The sequence below is a fragment of the Triturus cristatus genome, chromosome 10 (assembly GCF_964204655.1).
Source record: "Triturus cristatus chromosome 10, aTriCri1.1, whole genome shotgun sequence".
Classification (NCBI taxonomy): Eukaryota; Metazoa; Chordata; class Amphibia; order Caudata; family Salamandridae; genus Triturus; species Triturus cristatus.
The window spans coordinates 1,158,234,575-1,158,255,597 of NC_140593.1; the positions used below are offsets into that span (position 1 = coordinate 1,158,234,575).

Genomic DNA, 21,023 nt, shown 5'->3' on the forward strand with positions numbered 1-21,023 from the left:
GGCCAGATGAGTGAACCCTGTGCAGCCAAGAAGCAGACCCTTTACAACAAAGAAAAGAGACCTGTGAGGCAGGTATCCTGGAAAAAGAACATGGGAGCTCCACAGCTACCACAGCCTGGCAACATCCACATTGAGTGAGGCGTGACGATATCATCACGCACACAGTGCGAATCTCCTCCCCTGAAGTGATGACAGCATGAACCCAAAGACAGAGTAAAAAAAATATGTCATTTAGAACGAAAATAGCTCTAACTTTCACAAATGCCAGACCGATTGCATTGCAAATGCTTGTTTTTTTTCTTCAGTGCACCTCTGTAAGCAGCCCGTGTGCACTCCTGGTTGCATCACTGTGCCACAGAACCTCCTTTGCAGAGGGGCGCCGTTGGGCTGTATTTAAGCTACTTTTTGGTTGGCTGTGGGCTAGAGAATGCTAAAAAAAAAATAATAATAATCTGGCAACATCGGTGGCTTTCATCAGAGGCAGCTGAGGCATCCGAAGAACGGGCCACAGATGTGACCGTCTTATCCAGCTGTTTATAGACTGCGTGCACTGACAGCGCTGCTGTCCCAGGTAAGGCTTTCGTTTCGATACAACTTCTGGCCCTGGGGCACAAAACCACTCGTCAATGACAGATTTCAAAAGACAGATCGCGAGGTTGAAACTTTTTTACGGTCCCCTTTTTTTCGGTCCCGTCTTCCCATGGCGTTGCCACTGTAATGCATGCTCGCTGTCTGTCCCGCGACATCTTGCATGTGGCACAGCGACAAAGCTGTCGAGTTTGGAACTTGGGACCTAGGTTTAACTCTCAGTGGAAGTCTTAATATCCAGTAATGCTGGCCATATCACCATATCTCCCCTGCCCACAAACAAAATAGAGGGTTAGTTGCGTAATATACCTAGTGATTCTGTTAAGTGCTCCGATGTCCGTGGGTCGAGTTCGCACTATATGAAACTGCAAAATATACTAATGATTTTGGAGAAGTATTTAAGCCATAAAACAAAGTTGGCCAGCTTCAAGAATTCACAACGTCACATACATGCCGAGCTTGAAGTCTCTTTAAAATGTAAACCCTCTTTTCCTTTGCGCCTGGAATGCGAACAAGAAAAAGTTGCGTCTGTGAAATAAAGCAGGTATTTCACACTTCTGCAGTGCGGGTCGCCTGTTTCACAAAACGTCTTTTCAGTTTCAAGACAAGAGGCAGAGTGTGGGTGTACTGGAAGCATCACGCAGATTACTCCCCGCTTGCATCCTTACGCATATCGAAATATTAAAGCTAATGACTAGCCCCCCTCGCCTGGCGGGGCGCGCCCTCAGTTGCGCCACGTAGCCGAGCCTCCTCCAGGGGCTAGATGCCAGAAGGGGATGGATTCCTGCGGACACTCCAATACGTAAACGAAACCAACTTAAGTTATATAAGGCGGCGGCCGGGGGTCGCGTCCTCCGTGGACCCCTGGGAAGCCGCAGGAGCGTCGTAACGGGGGGTTTCAAGCAGGCCTGGCGCAGCGTTATGGGATTAGATGTTGATAGCATAGTGGAGTAACATGACAGCCCTCGGGACCCAAGTTCGTGGGTTCTTTTTTTCATCTTTTGTATAGCGCGAACTCGACCCGAAGGTATTGGAGCGCTGTACACGAGCACCGTATTTACATTACACATTCAGGCACGGGGAGATTAAGTGATTTGCCCAGAATCACAGAAAGTCGACGCGACCCCCAGGCTCGAACCCTGTTTTCCGGCACCAAAGTCTGCAGTCTAGCCGACGGACCACATCCTCTCCCCTTATGAGGCATTTTGGTGTTTTCTGTGGTCGGGGGAAATTGCAGTTTCATTCAATTTTAAGGACGCTATAGCGGTAGCTCTAGCTATATAGGGATGCTCTGAAGAAAAAGGTTGTGGTATCTATATATGGATGCTATGAAGGTGAAGGTCGTGGTACCTACATACGGATGCTATGAAGGTCGTGGTAGCTATATAAGGATGCTATGAAGGTGAAGGTTGTGGTAGCTATATACGGATGCTATGAAGGTGAAGGTCGTGGTACCTATATACGGATGCTATGGAGGTAGAGGTCGTGGTAGTTATATACGGATGCTATGAAGGTGAAGGTCGTGGTACCTATATACGGATGCTCTGAAGGTGGTAGCTATATACGGATGCTATGAAGGTGAAGGTCGTGGTACCTATATACGGATGCTATGGAGGTAGAGGTCGTGGTAGTTATATACGGATGCTATGAAGGTGAAGGTCGTGGTACCTATATACGGATGCTCTGAAGGTGGTAGCTATATACGGATGCTATGAAGGTGAAGGTCGTGGTACCTATATACGGATGCTATGAAGGTGAAGGTCGTGGTAGCTGTATACGGATGCTATGAAGGTAAAGGTCGTGGGTTCGTGTCCCGACCATTATCATTTCTAACTACATTCCTAGGCAAGCCGGCCTGTAATATTCAGTTCTGTGTTTGTGTCCTCTCGGCATTCAGCTAGGAAGCGGCTTGCCTCAGACGTTAGCTCATGCTGTGGACGCTGGCTCTGCGTGCGGGGGTGGCTACAGCGGTCATCGGGAGTATCCGCTGGAGCATGCACAACCACCGGAGCCAGGGAAACGCACTAGTTCGGTAATGTCCTGCAAGGTATTATCAATTCCCGCGTGTCCCCCAGCTATGCTGCAAGCTGGCGTTGTTTCCTTAGTTTTTTTTGTTTTGGTAATTATGAACGACTTGTGCATTTTTTAACTTGTTTAAAATAACCAGCAGTTGGGACATCAAAGTGTCACTGCTCTGTCGGTCTCTGAAGGGACGTAGAAACAAATGAAGGAAAAGCGCAAAGTGACGTTGATGCCGCGCCCTGGCGTTTTGTTGGTCTTTCCTTGGCGCTTGCATACTCATGCATATTTATTTATTTATTTATTTTATGCGTTTTTATATAGCGCGGACTTTACCCGAAGGTGTCAGAGCGCTTCACAATAGGAACAGTAATGATACATGAGGAGAAAAATTACAAGTGAGCATGTTACAAAAGCAAACGTTACCTTACATGAGGCAATAGTGACAATTGTGCAAGTATCAAGAGCAAATAAAATACAAGAGGTAGCAAACGATACATTACAAAAGGAAAAAGTGACGTGTGCAGGTTACAAGAGCATACAAAGTACACGTAGAGGTAAAAAATTGCAATAACTGGCACACTCAAAACACTAAAACAATCGAACGTTACATTACATGAGGCAGTGGTGGCCGTTGTGCATGTATCAAAAGCAAACAAAATACAAGAGGTAGCAAACGCTACATTACAAAAGGAAAAGTGACGTGTGCAAGTTACAAAAGAGTACAAAGTACAAGTAGAGGTATCAAACTGCACTAAATGGCAGACACTCAGAACACAAGAACACACTGGGAAGGCACTTCTATAGGCATGGAGAACAGAATTTCCTATAATGGAAGGACTTCCTTCAGAAAATAGAGGGCGTGATTTAAATTTGGAAGTGTCTTTGAAGGAGGAGAGCTTAGAGGTCAGTTTTGAAGGCCTGGGAAGAGGTGGTGGTCCGGAGCTGAGGCGGAAGTGAGTTCCAGATTCTCACCGCGTTGCCTGAAAAGGATTGGGCCATCGATCTTTCCTTCTTGAAAGTGGTAGGCTCAAGCAATACATTTTCTGCATTACGTGATGGTCTGGAGCCTCCAGAGAGTTTCAGTTTATTCACCAGGTAGCGAGGGGAGGAGGAGTGAAAGGCTTTGTGGGTGATACAGGCAGTCTTGTAGATAGATCTTGCCTCGATGGGAAGCCAACTGAGGGTGGATAAAATGGGTGTGATGTGGTCGCTTCTTTTGGCCCCATATATGAAATGAGCTGCTGAATAGAGAACAGACTTCAGGGGGGACAGGTGGGATTTGGGGAGGCCAGTAAGAAGAGAATTGCAGTAGTCCAATCTGGAGAAAACCAGCGATTGTACCAGGGTTTAAGGTCGTGCTCCAGGAAGAAGCGACGAATCCCCCAAAGAAGGCGCAGTTGGTATCGAGCAGACTTTGCAATGGAATCGATGTGGGCTCGAGTCGGGAGTCCACGCAGGGGCACGGCGTACCCGACTCTTTTCACTGGGTGGACGCCGTCCCCCCTACCAAGAAGCTGGGCCCCACAGAATTATGCTGAACGTGCCCCGGTGTAATTTTCAGACACCTGGCACGTTAAGCACGTGACGTCATGAGTTGATTCGCATATTGTCAGTCCCACCCCACTTCTTTTTATAGGACTTGTGCTCTGCGCATATCGAAATATTAAAGCTATGTATGATACAACCACTGAAAGAGTGGGATGGAAAATAGTATTTACGCAGATTAGCGCCTGTCTGACTATAAAAGTAGTCCCAGGAGATGTCAGCCTTCATGACTAATTGTTGCCTTGAGTAAAGCTCCACACCTGCTGTAAACTCTGTAGTAAACGCTCCTAGACACTGACCGTGCATTGTAGATTTGTCTCTCATGCCAGTCACATTTCTGCCAGTGCCCACTTTCAAAACAACAAATATCGGTCCTCTGCCTTAATCAGTGCGGCCAGACTGGACAATGCCCAACCAGTACAATATAGGAGTGCAAGAGGTGTGGCGCAGCGGCCAGAGCGCCTGATTCTGGACCACGGGGTTTGTGGTTTGATCACCGGCGGCAGGTTAGTCCAGCAACATGTGACTCTGGTAAATAGCTCTCTTAATCTAACCGACGGCCCCCAGCGCCTTAACACCCTCGGTTGCGCTTTACAAATACTGGATTTCATTTCATTTTTACAGTGCTTCTCTTTAGAAGGCCTTGATGGATTTTGCAGCAAAGCAGAATTTAACAGGATTGGGGCAATCAAACCTCCCTCCAAGTCATAGTGTGCGATTGCCTGGTGTTATGGAACAAGGCATGCAAACTGAGCCTGTGAAGGAAGGTAGAGGTAGTAGTCTAGTAGACCTTGGAATTTGGAGCAGCGCCTTCTCCCTCGTCGTAGGGGAGCTGCATTTATTTCCATGCAATCCTCGGTTGGCGCCCTCCCCATGCCAACTTGATGGTTGGCGATCTAAGTTGTTCCAAGAAGGGCCTAGTGAGTGGGATCAGGATATTCTGCAAGTGGTGTAAGAGTTTCAGGAGTAGCACCATCTTCATAAGAGATACTCTTCCAGCTCCTGGTAGCTGCAGACTCATCCTCTTCTCTACGTTTGCAACCGCAGCTATACTTTCACTTCTCTCTTAGTACGATATCCTAGTCCCAGTGATACAAGATGCCTATTAATCGGTTGAAATTGCCATTTGTTTGGGGAAATCCAATTCGCAACAAAATGTTTTCTTAAAGATATTAATATAGACCAAGTTATAGCCAGGCCCAACCATCTCCTGGAATTAAATATCTCATAATTAATAGGGCTCAGATGTGTGTTCTGAGTCTTTTACTAATAATAAAATGTTGTTGGATACAATAACAACAGGGTATTGCGAATTCCAAATGTTATGCCCTGGTGGTGACGATATTCACAGGACAAAAATGATTGGTGACAGGGGTGGCCCCGTCTCATGCTTCTGCTAATCCTTATCAAAGGGGAGAGAAGGTTATTGATTTTAATTCTAGTTGTAGGAAGGGAATAAAGTAGTGCCAACTCCTGCTGTGCGTGTACTTTAAGTGACCTAGTGAACACTTGCCTCAATTTTTCTCTGTTTTGGGGGCTTCACAGACCCCTGTTAAGGTTTGTGAACCCACATAGATTTGCAGGCCTATGTTTATCCTTCTAAGGGTTTTCTATCTTAAATTAAAATTAATTTCAAATGAATGTAATGTACAAAAAATAATAACTAACATGTAAGATTAACGTAAAAATAATGTAAAAAGTTCAGTTGGAAACAACAATATAAACGTAATACTAAACGGTGGGAATGAAGAAAGTCTCTATATCTGATATTATATTTGCCCAGATGATTCAGGTGTAGACAAAGCAGTCCAAGTAATGTAATGGAATGCCATTGTAATAGAGGCCGGTAAAGTACTACACAACTGCAACTTGCTTCCCGTTCATGTATTTCTTATTTCTTCCTAAGTCAGGAGATGTGGTGGCTTTGTGTGGTTTTGAATTGTGTGTATCTCAAACTTGAAAGGTGGGGTAATATTCTTGGCTAAGGTACCCTATTGTCTTAGGTGCACTATTGCAAAAGACTTCATAAAATAGTTTTTTCCTTTCTTCAGCAAAAACTACCTGCTATGAGGGATATAACTACCCAGTCTTTAGGTATTGTTAGAATGGGGAACCTCTGGTTGGCACAGGTAGGTACTTGTGACAAACAGTGGTCCCTTCTTCCATTCAGGGCGAGAGAATTACCCCTTCAGGACAACCCCTGCTCACCCTATAGGTAGTGTGGCGCGAGCAGTCAGGGCTAAACTTCAGGGCGCTAGTCAGTTAAGCATTTATGATCACACACAGTAAATCACAACGATCCCCCACAAATGGACACCAGGCGTAAGTTGTATCAAAAATACGGATGCTTTATATAAAAGGTTCTTTGTTACGCAGGCATGTACAAGACCATCAATCACGGTTGCGAACTGGAGGCCACAAGATGATAATTAGGCACTGTTCTTGTCTTTGGTAACTTATTCGATCACGAGCGCTTCACAGGGCTCGGTTGAGTCGGTCCAGTCACGATGATGCGCAGGGCACCCGGGATACAGTGATACGGGGAAATCAGAACGTTGCGGACCCCGTGTCCGATAGAGAGTTCACTGTACCTGGGAACGTGCGATGTGCTTGGACGAGTCTTCGGGGGAGATGCAGGTTCTGCACCTCGCGGGTCTTCCGGATCGAGACTTCAGCGTGCGGCTCTCGGTAGACAGGTGCGGCCCAGGGCCCCCGACACGGACTGTGCGGGAGGTCACTGCAGAGGGCGGCACGGTCAGACTCAGGCTGGGAGGTGAAGCAGGGCGGCCGGATACTTTACGACGTACGGGCGGCCGTCCGAGGCTGGAGTTCACTTCCCTACTAGAAATCCGGCGGGAGGGCGAGAGGGCACCAAGCGCGCTCCAGTAGCAGGCAGGTGACAGGGAAGTGGGACGGCCAGACTCGATGGGTCCAGAGCGACTCAGGTAGAGCGGGGCTCTCGGCGAGTGGAGGCGGCCAGGCTTCTGGGTGTCACGGCCCTAGGAGGGATGCGAAGGTGCGCAGGGCACTCCGGCGGGAGAAAGCACACGGCTCGAATTCTCAGACGAGCGGAGACACGGTGAACCCACTGGTCCTGGGGTTCAGTTCAGGGGGCAAGCTCTTCTTCCAAGCCCTTGGAGATAGTTGAAGAACAAAGTGCAAAAGTCTCTTTCAGTCTTTTTCCTCTCCTTCCTCAGCAAGGCACCTACTGCAGGCCAGTCCCTCAGGTCAGGGAAAGTTACTCCTCCTTCAGCTTCTTCCAGGTCCTTCTAGTCGGGCAGAGTTCCTTCGTGGTGCAATCTGGATCTGATTTCTTAGGAGCCAGGCTCCTACTTTTATACAGGGATTCTTTTGTTCTTTAGCGCCAGGGGGCCTGGGCCTGGCTCAGTCCAGTTTTGGAGCACTCTGTTGTGGTGACTCGGCTTGTTCCTTCCAGCAGCAGGGCAGAGACATCAGCCGCTCCACAGGGGGCGGCGCCGGCTTTGTGGTGGCAGAGCACAGGTCTATTCAAGAGTCAGGGTGTACTCCTCCCACCCATCCTGGTGTAATCTCTCTACCCACCACCTGGCAGCCAACCTGTCTCCTGGAATCCCCCAGCCCTGTTCCTGTACTGTTGCTAGGCAGAACACACACCCACAGCAGAGGCGGACTGAGATGGTCAGGCACGCAAAGGCTAACTTTCTAAAAGTAGCTTTTGCAAACCCAGGATATTAAAATAACCTTTACTAAAAGATGTATTTTATTATCCCGAGTTCAGGCATACTAAACATGACTTTCTACTATGCTCTCTGAGTCCACTGGGGTCACAGCGTGTAGCGATCCCAGCAGCCCATTCTGGCCTATGGAGAGCAGGTAGCCTTCAATAGTGAAAAACGAAAATGGCTGTAATTCACTATTAAGACATGCCACACACATCAGGGCATGTCCTACCTTATACCTACAATGCACCCTGCGCTTAGGCCTACCAGAGGGGTGACTAACATGTAGTTAAGGGAAGGTTTAGGGACTGGTAAGTGGGGACACTTGCTCAGTCAGCGCGACGGTACCAGACCGCGCGCAGGTTCTGCAGTGGCAGACCCTAGACACATTTTACCCCGCTGCGTCGGTGGGTGGCACAACCAGTGCTGCAAGCCCACTAGCAGCATTTGGATATACAAGCCCTTGGCACCCCTGGTGCACTCTACTAGGGACTGATAGTAAACCAAATAAACCAAACGTGGAAGTCAATTCACATAATACATTTTACCATAGGGAGCCCTTGCACTGTGGCACTGAATGGCAGTGGCACAGTGCCCTGAGCAGCTAACACCAACACAAAACACATTGAGGCACAGACAAAAATGGAAGGGTGACCCACGCCAATGGTGCCAGGTCTAACACGTGTCCCCTCCAGCTGAAAAGTGGGGAGAACTACCCTACCCCAGGGAGTTCGCCATCACTAAGGCGGAAAAACCTGGACAGACCGTCAGCATTGGCGTGATCTGTGCCAGGGCGATGCTCCACCGTAAAGTCCATACCCTGTAGGGAGATGGACCACCTCAACAGTTTTGGGTTCTCACCCCTCATTTGCATCAACCATCTGAGGGGCCTGTGGTCGGTCTGAACCCGGAAGTGAGACCCAAACAAGTAGGGTCTTAGCTTCTTCAGCGCCCAGACCACAGCAAATGCTTCTCGTTCTATCGCACTCCACCTTTGTTCCCGGGGAAGTAGCCTCCTGCTAATAAAGGCTACGGGTTGGTCAAAGCCCTCCTCAGTGATCTGTGAGAGAACAGCCCCTACACCATGCTCTGATGCATCCGTCTGCACCAGGAACTCTTTGGAGAAGTCAGGAGCCAAGAGCACGGGCGCCGTGCACATGGCAGTTTTCAGGGTGTCGAAGGCTTTCTGACAGGTGTCAGTCCATATCACTTTTCTGGGCTGCTTCTTCGAAGTCAGCTCTGTCAAGGGGGCAACGATGCTGCCATACCCCTTGACGAACCTCCTGTAGTACCCGGTGAGTCCTAAAAAGGCCCTCACCTCCGTCTGGGTCTTTGGGGGCTCCCAAGCCAGGATGGTTTCAACTTTGGGTTGGAGGGGCGCCACCTGGCCGCTCCCCACTTGGTGTCCCAAGTACACCACTGAACCCTGCCCGATCTGACACTTGCTTGCCTTGATCGTGAGGCCTGCCTTGCGCAGCGCCATCAATACTTCCCAGAGATGTTGCAGGTGTTCTTCCCATGTGCCGCTGAACACTGCGATGTCATCCAGGTAGGCGGCGCTGAACTCGGTCAGCCCCGCCAACACCTGGTTGACCAACCTCTGGAAGGTGGCAGGGGCATTCTTCATCCCAAAGGGCATCACCCGGAACTGGTAATGCCCATCTGGTGTAGAGAATGCGGACCTCTCTTTGGCTCCATCAGTTAAGGCGATCTGCCAGTACCCAGACGTTAAGTCAAACGTGCTGAGGTACCGTGCAGCCCCTAACCGATCGATGAGCTCATCAGCTCTGGGGATGGGGTGCGCGTCAGTCTTCGTGACTGAGTTGAGTCCTCGGTAGTCCACACAGAACCGGAGTTCGGGCGTGGCACCCGGCGCTGCAGCCTTTGGGACCAAGACCACTGGGCTGGCCCAAGGACTGCTGGAGGACTCAACCACCCCTAGAGCAAGCATCTTCGAGACCTCCTCTTTGATGCAGGCTCTGACCCTGTCAGTTACCCGGTAGGCCTTGTGCTTCACAGGTAGGCTGTCTCCTGTATCTACATCATGGACGCACCAATTTGTGATACCAGGAACCAAGGAGAACAGGTCAGGGAACTGCCCCAGCAGCTGGCGACAGTCACCCTGTTGCTCAGGGGTCAGGGTGGGTGAGAGGTTAACTCCATCCACTGACCCGTCTCGCTCTGAGGCCACCAAGAGGTCGGGAAGAGGCTCGGACTCCTCTTCCGTCCCATCATCGGTGGCCAAGAGCATGCCCACTTCGGACCTCTCCAAGTGGGGCTTCAGTCGATTGACATGTAGGACCCTTAAGGGGTTCCTAGGAGACCGCAAGTCCACCAAGTAGGTGACAGAACTCTTGCGCTCCACAATCTCAAAGGGTCCTGTCCACTTGTCCTGGAGTGCACAAGGCTCCACAGGGGCCAGGACCCACACTTTTTGGCCAGGTTGAAGCTCAACCAGAGTGGCGTTCTGGTCGTACCACCGCTTCATTTCCTCCTGGCTGGCTTCCAGGTTTGCCTCAGCAAGTTGCCTGAAACGCCTAGTCTGGTTCCGGAAAGCCAGCATGTAACTGTATACATTCTGGGGAGGTTTCCTGGGAGATTGCTCCCAGCCTTCCTTGACCAGACTAAGAGGTCCTCGTACTGGGTGGCCATACAAAAGCTCAAAGGGACTGAACCCTAGAGACTTTTGTGGCACCTCGCGGTACGCAAAGAGAAGGCATGGTAAGAGGACGTCCCACTTACGCCTCATGGGTTCCTCGAGACCCATAATCATGCCCTTCAGGGTTCGGTTGAAGCGCTCAACCAACCCGTTTCCTTGGGGATGGTAAGGTGTGGTGAACTTGTAGGTTACACCACACTCTTGCCAAAGGGACTTCATATATTTCGATATGAAGTTGGTCCCCCTGTCAGACACCACGTCTAGAGGGAATCCTACTCGTGAGAAAATTCCCATCAGTGCCCGTCCCACCACGGGGGCCGTCACTGTCCTCAGAGGGATGGCTTCAGGGTACCGGGTGGCATGGTCCACCAAGACCAGGATAAACCTGTTGCCCATGGCTGTCTTGGGGTCCAGTGGCCCCACAATGTCAATCCCCACCCGCTGGAATGGGGTACTGACCACTGGGAAAGGTTGGAGTGGAGCTCTCAGCTTCCTTCCACTCTTGCCACTTGCCTGGCAAGTCTGGCATGTCCTGCAGTGAGTGTCAGAACTCCTGCGCATTTGGGGCCAATAAAAGTGGGTGACAAGCCTTTCAAAGGTCTTGTCCTGCCCCAAATGTCCTGCTAACGGTACGTCGTGAGCCAGCCCCAGTAGGAAGGCTCTGAACTTCTGGGGTACCACCAGCGCACGGGCTGACCCAGGTTCAGCAACCTTAGGCTCTGAGTATAGGAGGTCGTTCTCCCAGTAGATCAAGTGAGTTCCGGACTGATCACCATTGGCCTGGGTTGCAGCCTGCTGCCGCATACCCTCTAGAGAGGGGCACTCTTTCTGCTCCCTGCAGAATTCCTCCCTGGTGGGGCCTCCTTCTTGCTGCCAATGGGTCAGCTCAGGCAGGTCCCCCAGTTCGGCTATCTGTTCCCCGGTAGGCTCCAGGGCATCCCCCTCAAGGTCTGCTTCCTCCTGGGCCGTGGGAACTTCAGGAGCCGGATTCCCGTGCCTCCCTTGCCCTCTCTCTAAGGCCGGTTCCTGGGCCTCTCCCTCAGGCTCCAGGGTTCCTTCAACACCCCTACCGGCTGCCATCGACCGGGTGGTCACGCACGCCCAATCAGGCAAGCCCACCATCCGCAGGTGAGTTGTCTTCTCCACCTTTTCCCAAGGGGAGCTCTCCAAATCGTTACCTAGGAGACAATCAACAGGCATGGCCTCTCTCACAGCCACTTGCAGAGTACCAGAGACCCCCCCCCACTCAAAGGGAACCTGAGCCATTGGACACTGACTCTCTGTGTTGTCGGCGTTGACAACACGGCAGAATGCGTGCGGGACAACCTGCTCTTGAGACACCAGGTGTTGCTTGACAGCAGTCACACTGGCTCCTGTATCTCTAAGAGCCCCCACCCTCTTGCCATTTATGGTCACCCACTGCCCATACTTTTGAGTATTGGGGGGCAGCTGGGCCTCAGCGACCATCTCACTGTCTCCTAATGAGACTAGGGTCATCTGTACGGGATCCCCCGCCCCTTGGACATCTATCTCCCTCCCCAAGGCTACACTATCCACCTGCTTGGGGGGTGGAGCACCAGAGGGTGCTGGTTTACCATACAGGGGGCACTTGGGATCCACGGAAATGTGCCCCAGGTTGTTACACCTGTAACATCTGAGGGGCCCTCTTTGAACAGGGTTACCTGTCGGGGCCCCGGTCTGCTTCGGGGGTGGGGGTGGCTGAGAACCTTTCCCTTGGTTCCCTTGGGAATTACTTTGGGGCCCTCTGTAGAACTCCCTCTGTTTACCCTTGTCCCCCCCACTCTTCTGCTGGGGACCCTGAACACCTTTGGCGGGGCCTCCCACGGGACCCTTGTGGACCCTGGTGCTGATCCAGCGGTCCGCCTCCTCAGCAAGCTTCCTCGGGTTGGACAGCTTGCTATCGATCAGGTGTTGGCGTAGCTCAGGAAAACAATTATCCGACAAGTGCTCCCATGCAATTAAATCAAACAGCCCTTGGTAATCATTCACTTTGCTACCCTTCACCCAACCATCCAGCGCTCTGCAAAAAAAAGTCACATATTCTACATAAGTGGTACCAGGTTTCTTGGTGCAATCCCTAAATCTCTGTCTGTACAATTCAGGAGTTAACCCATACCTTGTCATAAGAGCCTCCTTCATGTGTGGATAGGATGTCTTGACCTCCGAGGGGAGATCCAGCAGTGTGTCCCGCCCCTCACTCAGGAACCTTCCCCACAACCCCGCTCCCCAATCCTTCTCAGGGACCCGGTGGGAGGACATGGCTACTTCATAGGCCCTGAACCACTGCCCGATATCATCCTGCTTATAATATTCTTTGACTACATCTTTAGGAATGTGCACCCTTGACTCTGTTGAATTGCCGCCACCAGAGGGTGAGTTGTCTAAACTCCTGGCCTTGAGATCCAACTCCCTCATTTTTACCTCATGCTCCATGGCCAGTTTCTGCCTTTCCATCTCCATTTGCAGTTTTGCCATCTCCACCTCATGTGCTCGTGCAGCACTCCTGTCGGCCATCTCCTCGGGCGACAGGCCTCTGCTAGGCTCAAAAACACCTTCGGGGGGTATCGCCTCCCGTGCATTCTCTGGGAACTTTGATTCGTGCCAGGCTCTCAGCGCTGTCACGTACTGATCCTTGTTGCTTAGTCCACTTTGCTTGATTCTGTACTTGGAGAGATATCCCTTAAGGACATCATTTGTGCACTTCCTCAGTGCCTCGGGCTCCCAATCGATGTCATCCACTCCAGAGAATACAGAGGACGCTCCGCCTCCATTGACTGAGCTAGGCATGGTTCCTTAAGGTGGAGATTCTTCTTTAGCAACAACTGTCAATCAATCTGTGGCTGCGTTATAGGTCTGCTCTACGTGGTGATCAATAATTCACTGTATGTAAATCATAAATGCAAATTCGAAATCCCACCGCTGCCACCAATGTTAGAATGGGGAACCTCTGGTTGGCACAGGTAGGTACTTGTGACAAACAGTGGTCCCTTCTTCCATTCAGGGCGAGAGAATTACCCCTTCAGGACAACCCCTGCTCACCCTATAGGTAGTGTGGCGCGAGCAGTCAGGGCTAAACTTCAGGGCGCTAGTCAGTTAAGCATTTATGATCACACACAGTAAATCACAACGATCCCCCACAAATGGACACCAGGCGTAAGTTGTATCAAAAATACGGATGCTTTATATAAAAGGTTCTTTGTTACGCAGGCATGTACAAGACCATCAATCACGGTTGCGAACTGGAGGCCACAAGATGATAATTAGGCACTGTTCTTGTCTTTGGTAACTTATTCGATCACGAGCGCTTCACAGGGCTCGGTTGAGTCGGTCCAGTCACGATGATGCGCAGGGCACCCGGGATACAGTGATACGGGGAAATCAGAACGTTGCGGACCCCGAGTCCGATAGAGAGTTCACTGTACCTGGGAACGTGCGATGTGCTTGGACGAGTCTTCGGGGGAGATGCAGGTTCTGCACCTCGCGGGTCTTCCGGATCGAGACTTCAGCGGGCGGCTCTCGGTAGACAGGTGCGGCCCAGGGCCCCCGACACGGACTGTGCGGGAGGTCACTGCGGAGGGCGGCACGGTCAGACTCAGGCTGGGAGGTGAAGCGGGGCGGCCGGATACTTTACGACGTACGGGCGGCCGTCCGAGGCTGGAGTTCACTTCCCCACTAGAAATCCGGCGGGAGGGCGAGAGGGCACCAAGCGCGCTCCAGTAGCAGGCAGGTGACAGGGAAGCGGGACGGCCAGACTCGATGGGTCCAGAGCGACTCAGGTAGAGCGGGGCTCTCGGCGAGTGGAGGCGGCCAGGCTTCTGGGTGTCACGGCCCTAGGAGGGATGCGAAGGTGCGCAGGGCACTCCGGCGGGAGAAAGCACACGGCTCGAATTCTCAGACGAGCGGAGACACGGTGAACCCACTGGTCCTGGGGTTCAGTTCAGGGGGCAAGCTCTTCTTCCAAGCCCTTGGAGATAGTTGAAGAACAAAGTGCAAAAGTCTCTTTCAGTCTTTTTCCTCTCCTTCCTCAGCAAGGCACCTACTGCAGGCCAGTCCCTCAGGTCAGGGAAAGTTACTCCTCCTTCAGCTTCTTCCAGGTCCTTCTAGTCGGGCAGAGTTCCTTCGTGGTTCAATCTGGATCTGATTTCTTAGGAGCCAGGCTCCTACTTTTATACAGGGATTCTTTTGTTCTTTAGCGCCAGGGGGCCTGGGCCTGGCTCAGTCCAGTTTTGGAGCACTCTGTTGTGGTGACTCGGCTTGTTCCTTCCAGCAGCAGGGCAGAGACATCAGCCACTCCACAGGGGGCGGCGCCGGCTTTGTGGTGGCAGAGCACAGGTCTATTCAAGAGTCAGGGTGTACTCCTCCCACCCATCCTGGTGTAATCTCTCTACCCACCACCTGGCAGCCAACCTGTCTCCTGGAATCCCCCAGCCCTGCTCCTGTACTGTTGCTAGGCAGAACACACACCCACAGCAGAGGCGGACTGAGATGGTCAGGCACGCAAAGGCTAACTTTCTAAAAGTAGCTTTTGCAAACCCAGGATATTAAAATAACCTTTACTAAAAGATGTATTTTATTATCCCGAGTTCAGGCATACTAAACATGACTTTCTACCATGCTCTCTGAGTCCACTGGGGTCACAGCGTGTAGCGATCCCAGCAGCCCATTCTGGCCTATGGAGAGCAGGTAGCCTTCAATAGTGAAAAACGAAAATGGCTGTAATTCACTATTAAGACATGCCACACACATCAGGGCATGTCCTACCTTATACCTACAATGCACCCTGCGCTTAGGCCTACCAGAGGGGTGACTAACATGTAGTTAAGGGAAGGTTTAGGGACTGGTAAGTGGGGACACTTGCTCAGTCAGCGCGACGGTACCAGACCGCGCGCAGGTTCTGCAGTGGCAGACCCTAGACACATTTTACCCCGCTGCGTCGGTGGGTGGCACAACCAGTGCTGCAAGCCCACTAGCAGCATTTGGATATACAAGCCCTTGGCACCCCTGGTGCACTCTACTAGGGACTGATAGTAAACCAAATAAACCAAACGTGGAAGTCAATTCACATAATACATTTTACCATAGGGAGCACTTGCACTGTGGCACTGGATGGCAGTGGCACAGTGCCCTGAGCAGCTAACACCAACACAAAACACATTGAGGCACAGACAAAAATGGAAGGGTGACCCACGCCAATGGTGCCAGGTCTAACAGGTATATTAAGTATAAGGAATCAAGCCTCCCCCGCGGCATTGCCACCATGTCCCTTTTCCTCATCACAGTCCTTCCTCTATTAGTTTGAGTCTTCATCTTGGAGAAAAGATCCCTGTTTACATAAAATCATGGAAAGATTTATCCCCCTATTGAGAATAATTATTTTTTCCAATTTTATCTTTACTAAGGGCTCAATTTCTTTGCTACTTCAGTAAACTACTAAACCAATATGCTGCTTAGTGGAAGGATACACATCTGAGGGGGTGAAGTGTCGAACTGCATGGCACAAAAGGGAAACTTAAAGGACTGTGCCAAAGAACACTTTGACTCCGTCATGAAGATCACCAATAAGTCCTGGGGCTTTGCTGTTGCTCCCAATAAAGCAACACCACAGTTTTGATGGTGCACAAAAGCATCAGTAATCCGGATCCGCAGTACTTGGGGCTCTGGCACAGTGTCATGTTCCCCTAATTACAGTTCTACTTCTCTCCAAATACCTTCTGGCATTCTTGTGTGAAAGAAACCACTTTACAGGCAGGATTCGATGATGTATTTATTCCAGTAAAATTAATCTAATATCTCTTTATCGTCTGAAAGTTGTTTGAAGCTTGGCATCCTGCTGTTGCTTCCTTACGTAGTTGGATCTATATCAGCCACTTGCAGTACTTTGGATATGTATTGCTAAATGCACAATTAGGTGTTTTGAGACTTCTTCAGAACAATCAAAACTTTTTAGACCGAGATGTGATCAGCTGAAAAATTGAAATTAGAGTTGGTTAGATCCAAAAGAATGAATTTTGCGAGACAAAATTCAGCAACCTCCTATGAAGATGTCACCCTTGTTGTTGAAAATAAAAATCATAGATTAACGTTTTGCTAGATACTCTGTCTGCTGGAAGATGTTTTGTGGGGGAAAAAATGTTAGAGATGTTAATAGAAATAAAGTTAAAAACTTAACATGTTGGTAAAGTGCACACATCACAAACACTGTCAGATTTTATTACCTTAATTTGAGGAACTGGATTATTAGTTGAAGTGGATGGGAGCCCTCTTCAAGTAACAATGGCACCATTCCTTACTAAGCACAGTTAGGTCTCAATAAAGTAAACCTTAGCACTGCCCATGGTAGCTGTACCACAGAGGAGGCATGCTTAACTTAGGAGAAATGTGCAAAGCATTTATAAGTAGTAAAACAGTGAAAAAGTAGAAAAACAGCACAATAAAAATCCCATTCCGATTAATAAAATATAGAGAACTTTTTATTGAGCAGACGAGCACCAAAACAATACAAATCAGTGGTAGAGAACTGGAGAAATGATTTTTTAAAGCTTTCGATGTTTCTAGCACCAAAAAGTACAAAACACCAACCATAGGTATCTAATCACGCTAGACTGGGTCAAAGTCAAATGTTAAGGGCGACCGAGATGGAGCTTGTGTTGGATACAGGGACATGGTGTTTCCAGTCTGAAAATTTACCTTCTGACTTAGTTGTTTTCCTAGATAAAAATCCTTGTCTACAAGGTATTCAGCAAGTCAGAGTGCCAGCTGGATCAAAAAAACGGGCTCGTCAATGATGGCCGGGTGAAGCACAGGATCTTTGTCAGAACCTCGGCTCTAGCAGGAAGTTCAAGGTTCTTGATGTTGAAGGTGGGAAAACTGTGAGCAGATGAAGACTGACGTTGGCCCCCTCAAAGGCATTGTCGTCGTCTGGTAGCTGCTCGGCATTGGTCCAGGTGAAGTCGTCTGCGATTGAAACTTTTCTGGCAGTCAGAATCCTTTCAGAGGGGCAAACCATCAAGGTGATTCCGACCGGCAATTTGACGTGGATGGCGGTCTGGTGGTAGCTTCTAGTTTTTTTGGGCAAAAGGTTCTTAAGTGTCCAGTCTTGCAATTTTAAATAGCGAAGACTCCACTCTAACACCAGCCAAGAGTCAAAGACCTTTTAGGGACCACTTGGGTATTAATACTCAATCTCCTGGAAGCCACAAGCAGGGTCTTGCGCAAGTCCAATTGGAATTGGTCAGCTGGGTTTAGCAGAGTGTTGAGCTTCTTGTAGCATTTGTGTGCCTGGTGCTGAACAGGAGGCTAGTCAACTACCCCCCTTGGAGTCCACTATTCTGTTCAGGGAACAAGTGGGGAGCAGGTCCAGCTCTTGGGGTTTCTCTCCACAGGTTGAACAGCAGATACAGTCCTTCTGTTTTCCACAGGTCCAGAAGTGTTCTGAAGAAGGTATGCAGGGGTGCCACATTTATGCTTGACACTAGCTTGTGGGGAGAGCTATATGTTCACAAGGGTTGCCCTACCCACTTTGATATCCCTTCCTGTGGACTTGGCCGTAAACAATCCCACTATGCACTGTACTGCTAAAATACAATATGGCAGAACCCTTCTCCCCTTAGGCAGAGCTCTGGGAACACTCATAGGGTGGGTTTAGGGAAAAGAAAACCTCCCATGCAACCTAGTTCTGAAACAGCCCCCCTCAATCCCCTCCCCCAGGATTATTACCACTCTGGCAGGGCAAGCCTAGGTGTGAGTTACATCTGCCTGTAACAGGGGATGCCCCTTTAAAGCTGGTGTAGTTGGTGGGCACATCTTCCTGGCCGTCCTGTCCGGGGGGCTCTTTCCAGCCAAGGCCCATTTGTTCCCTTCCCTCGGAACCATTCAAAACTCCCTCTTTGCAGGGGTAAACAGACTGCCAGGTAACTGTTGGGGGATTAACCCTAAAAAGGATACTAGAGGCTTTGGTCTTGAAAATGCCAACTTTCTAATAGTGGCATTTTCAAAATTGTGATTTAGAATTCAACTTGATCAATAGATTACTGTTAGAACTGGGGGTCTCTAGTTGGCTGAGGTAGGTACCTTTGGCCAAATAGGGACCCTTGCTTCCACGTCACGGAAAGAAAGGACACCTTCTCAGATAGCCCCTGCTCACACCCTCGGTAGCTTGGCACGAGCAGCCAGGCTTATATTCAAGGCAAGTGTGTAAAGTATTTGCAACCATGCTCGCAGTAACCCAATGATGACACCACAAATAAACTCCACACGAGTTTCATAAAAACAAGTATATGTTTATATAAAAAGACACACGATGAGACCACCCAATATAAATCCAACGTATGCGTATTTGTAATATTCCTCCTAGCTGGTTATTAGGCCAGCCAGTCTTTGTAGGCTCTGGTGATATTAATGAGCAATTCTAGATGATCCAATGCAGTCCTAATGCAATGCTATGCAGTTCGTAATGCAAGAATCAGGCACTTCGCAATGTAAAAGTAATGCAATTCGTTATGCAACAATCAAGCATTTTGTAATGCCAAAATAATGCAATCCGTAACGCAGCAATTGGGCAGTTCTTTATGCAGAAATAATGCAATGTGTGATGCAACAATCAGTCTGTCCGCAATGCAGAAATAATGCACTCCGTAATACACTAACCAGGCAGTTCGTAATACAGAAATACAGCAATGCGTAATGCAACAATCAGGTAGTTCGTAATGCTGGAATAATACAATGCGTAATACACTAATCGGGCAGTTCATAATACAGCAATACTGCAATGCGTAATGCAACAATCTGATAGTTCGTAATGCAGAAATAATGCAATGCGTAATACATTCCAGCACCTTTCACGGTGCTTTAGACGGTCTCTCCGCCAGTCGTACTGACTCGCGGTCAGCTTCCACCAACATATGCCCCCTTCATGGGTATGGTGTAAACCAAAGTGCATCTTCGCACTCCGGCCCCGCTATTGTCCCTCCTAGGCACGTACGGGCCGTGATACAAGCTGAAGCAGAGGCTCGCGCTGCAAGAATCGGAGAGGCAGAGAGCGTCTCTCTCTGAGCCTGCATCCCGCCCCAGGTCGCAACACACGCTACCTGGGGGGTGCAACCTCGCTCTTCTCTCCTGTTCTTGCGACTTGAGCCTCCGTTGCGACTTTGTGGATTCCGGGCAGTGGCGATAACGAAGATCTCAGGCTGCAACAGGGCACATGCACACAGCGTCGCTGAGACTCCCTAGAGCCTCGGGTGTGCATGATCACAAGGCAATCCTCACAAGGGTCTCAGGCTGCAAGAAGCACATGCACACAGCGTCGCTGAGACTCACTTGAGTTCCTGGTGCACACGATCACAGGGCAATCCTCACAAAGGTCGCAGGCTGCAAGAAGCACACGCACACGACTCAAGTGAACTCCGGGTGTGCACGATAACAGGGCAATCCTCACGAAGGTCTCAGGCTGCACAAAGCACACGCACACAGTGTTGCTAACACTCACTTGGACTCCAGGTGCACATGATCACAAGACAATCCTCACGAAGGGCTCAGGCTGCACAAAGCACACGCACACAGCGTCCCTGAGACTCACTTGGAATCCAGGTGCCCACGATCACAGGGAAATTCTTACGAAGGTCTCAGGCTGCAAAAAGCACCCGCACAGAGCGTCGCTGAGACACCCTTGGAAACCTTTGTGTTCCTCAGTTTCCACAACAGGGAGCCAGCTCTCCTGGGGCCCTTGGGGACAAGTTACTTCAGGACACAGAACACAGCAAAGTCCTTTCAAGCAGGGGGACACATCACACAACAAAGTCCCTTAGTCTCTCCTTGGTTAAATCAGCAAACTGCAGAACACACAGCAAGGGTCAGTTCTTTCCTTCAGTCTCTTCAGCTATTTCGTCCTTGGCAGAGGTTCCTATTGACCACGAAGTAGTTTCAATCCTTTTCGGTCTTGATTAATTCATCGTTTAGGGGTTTCAGCTCTCATAGTTATACCCCTCAAAGTCTTTGAAGTCATTGTGTTCAGGGGGGCACTGACCCCTTTCCAAACCAGTTGTGGGTGTCTCCCTGCCAGTGACACCTTCTTCCTTTGATAGTGGGGGTCTGGATCCTTAATCACTCAGCAGGAGATAGAGCCAGTGTTTTATGGCAGCAACTCAGGCCTCTTCACCTCCAGGGGCAACTCCTCCCCTCTACACTCCAGATGCAGGTCAACCACTTGCTGTCTCACCTCCTCCCCTGGGTCAAGACATTTCCCAGATCCTATCACTTTCAAATCCAGACAGTCAATCCACAACCAGGCAGAGACACACAGAAATGTTAGAGCACAAAAACCATCCACTTCTAAAAGAGTGGTTTCTAAACGCACATTGCAAAAACCCCCTTCACAAAAAGATGTGTTATTGAATTGTGAGTTCAGGCCACTAAACTTCACCTCTCCATCTTAAGCCTTTGGGAAGATAGGCTGGAAACATATTACACAGACTCCCCATTCTGTCCTATGGGCA

At 49.8% G+C, this 21,023-nt stretch overlaps 1 protein-coding gene across 1 annotated transcript in view; it reads left to right on the forward strand.

Annotated features, from left to right (window-relative positions):
• The first annotated feature begins 229 nt into the window (after positions 1–229).
• LOC146796814 (metalloproteinase inhibitor 1-like) overlaps positions 230–21,023 on the forward strand; it is a 230,144-nt gene continuing 209,350 nt past the window's right edge. The window contains exon 1 of the mRNA XM_085629540.1: positions 230–571. The gene's annotated coding sequence lies outside the window, so the exon portion shown is untranslated. The remainder of the gene's footprint in view (positions 572–21,023) is intronic.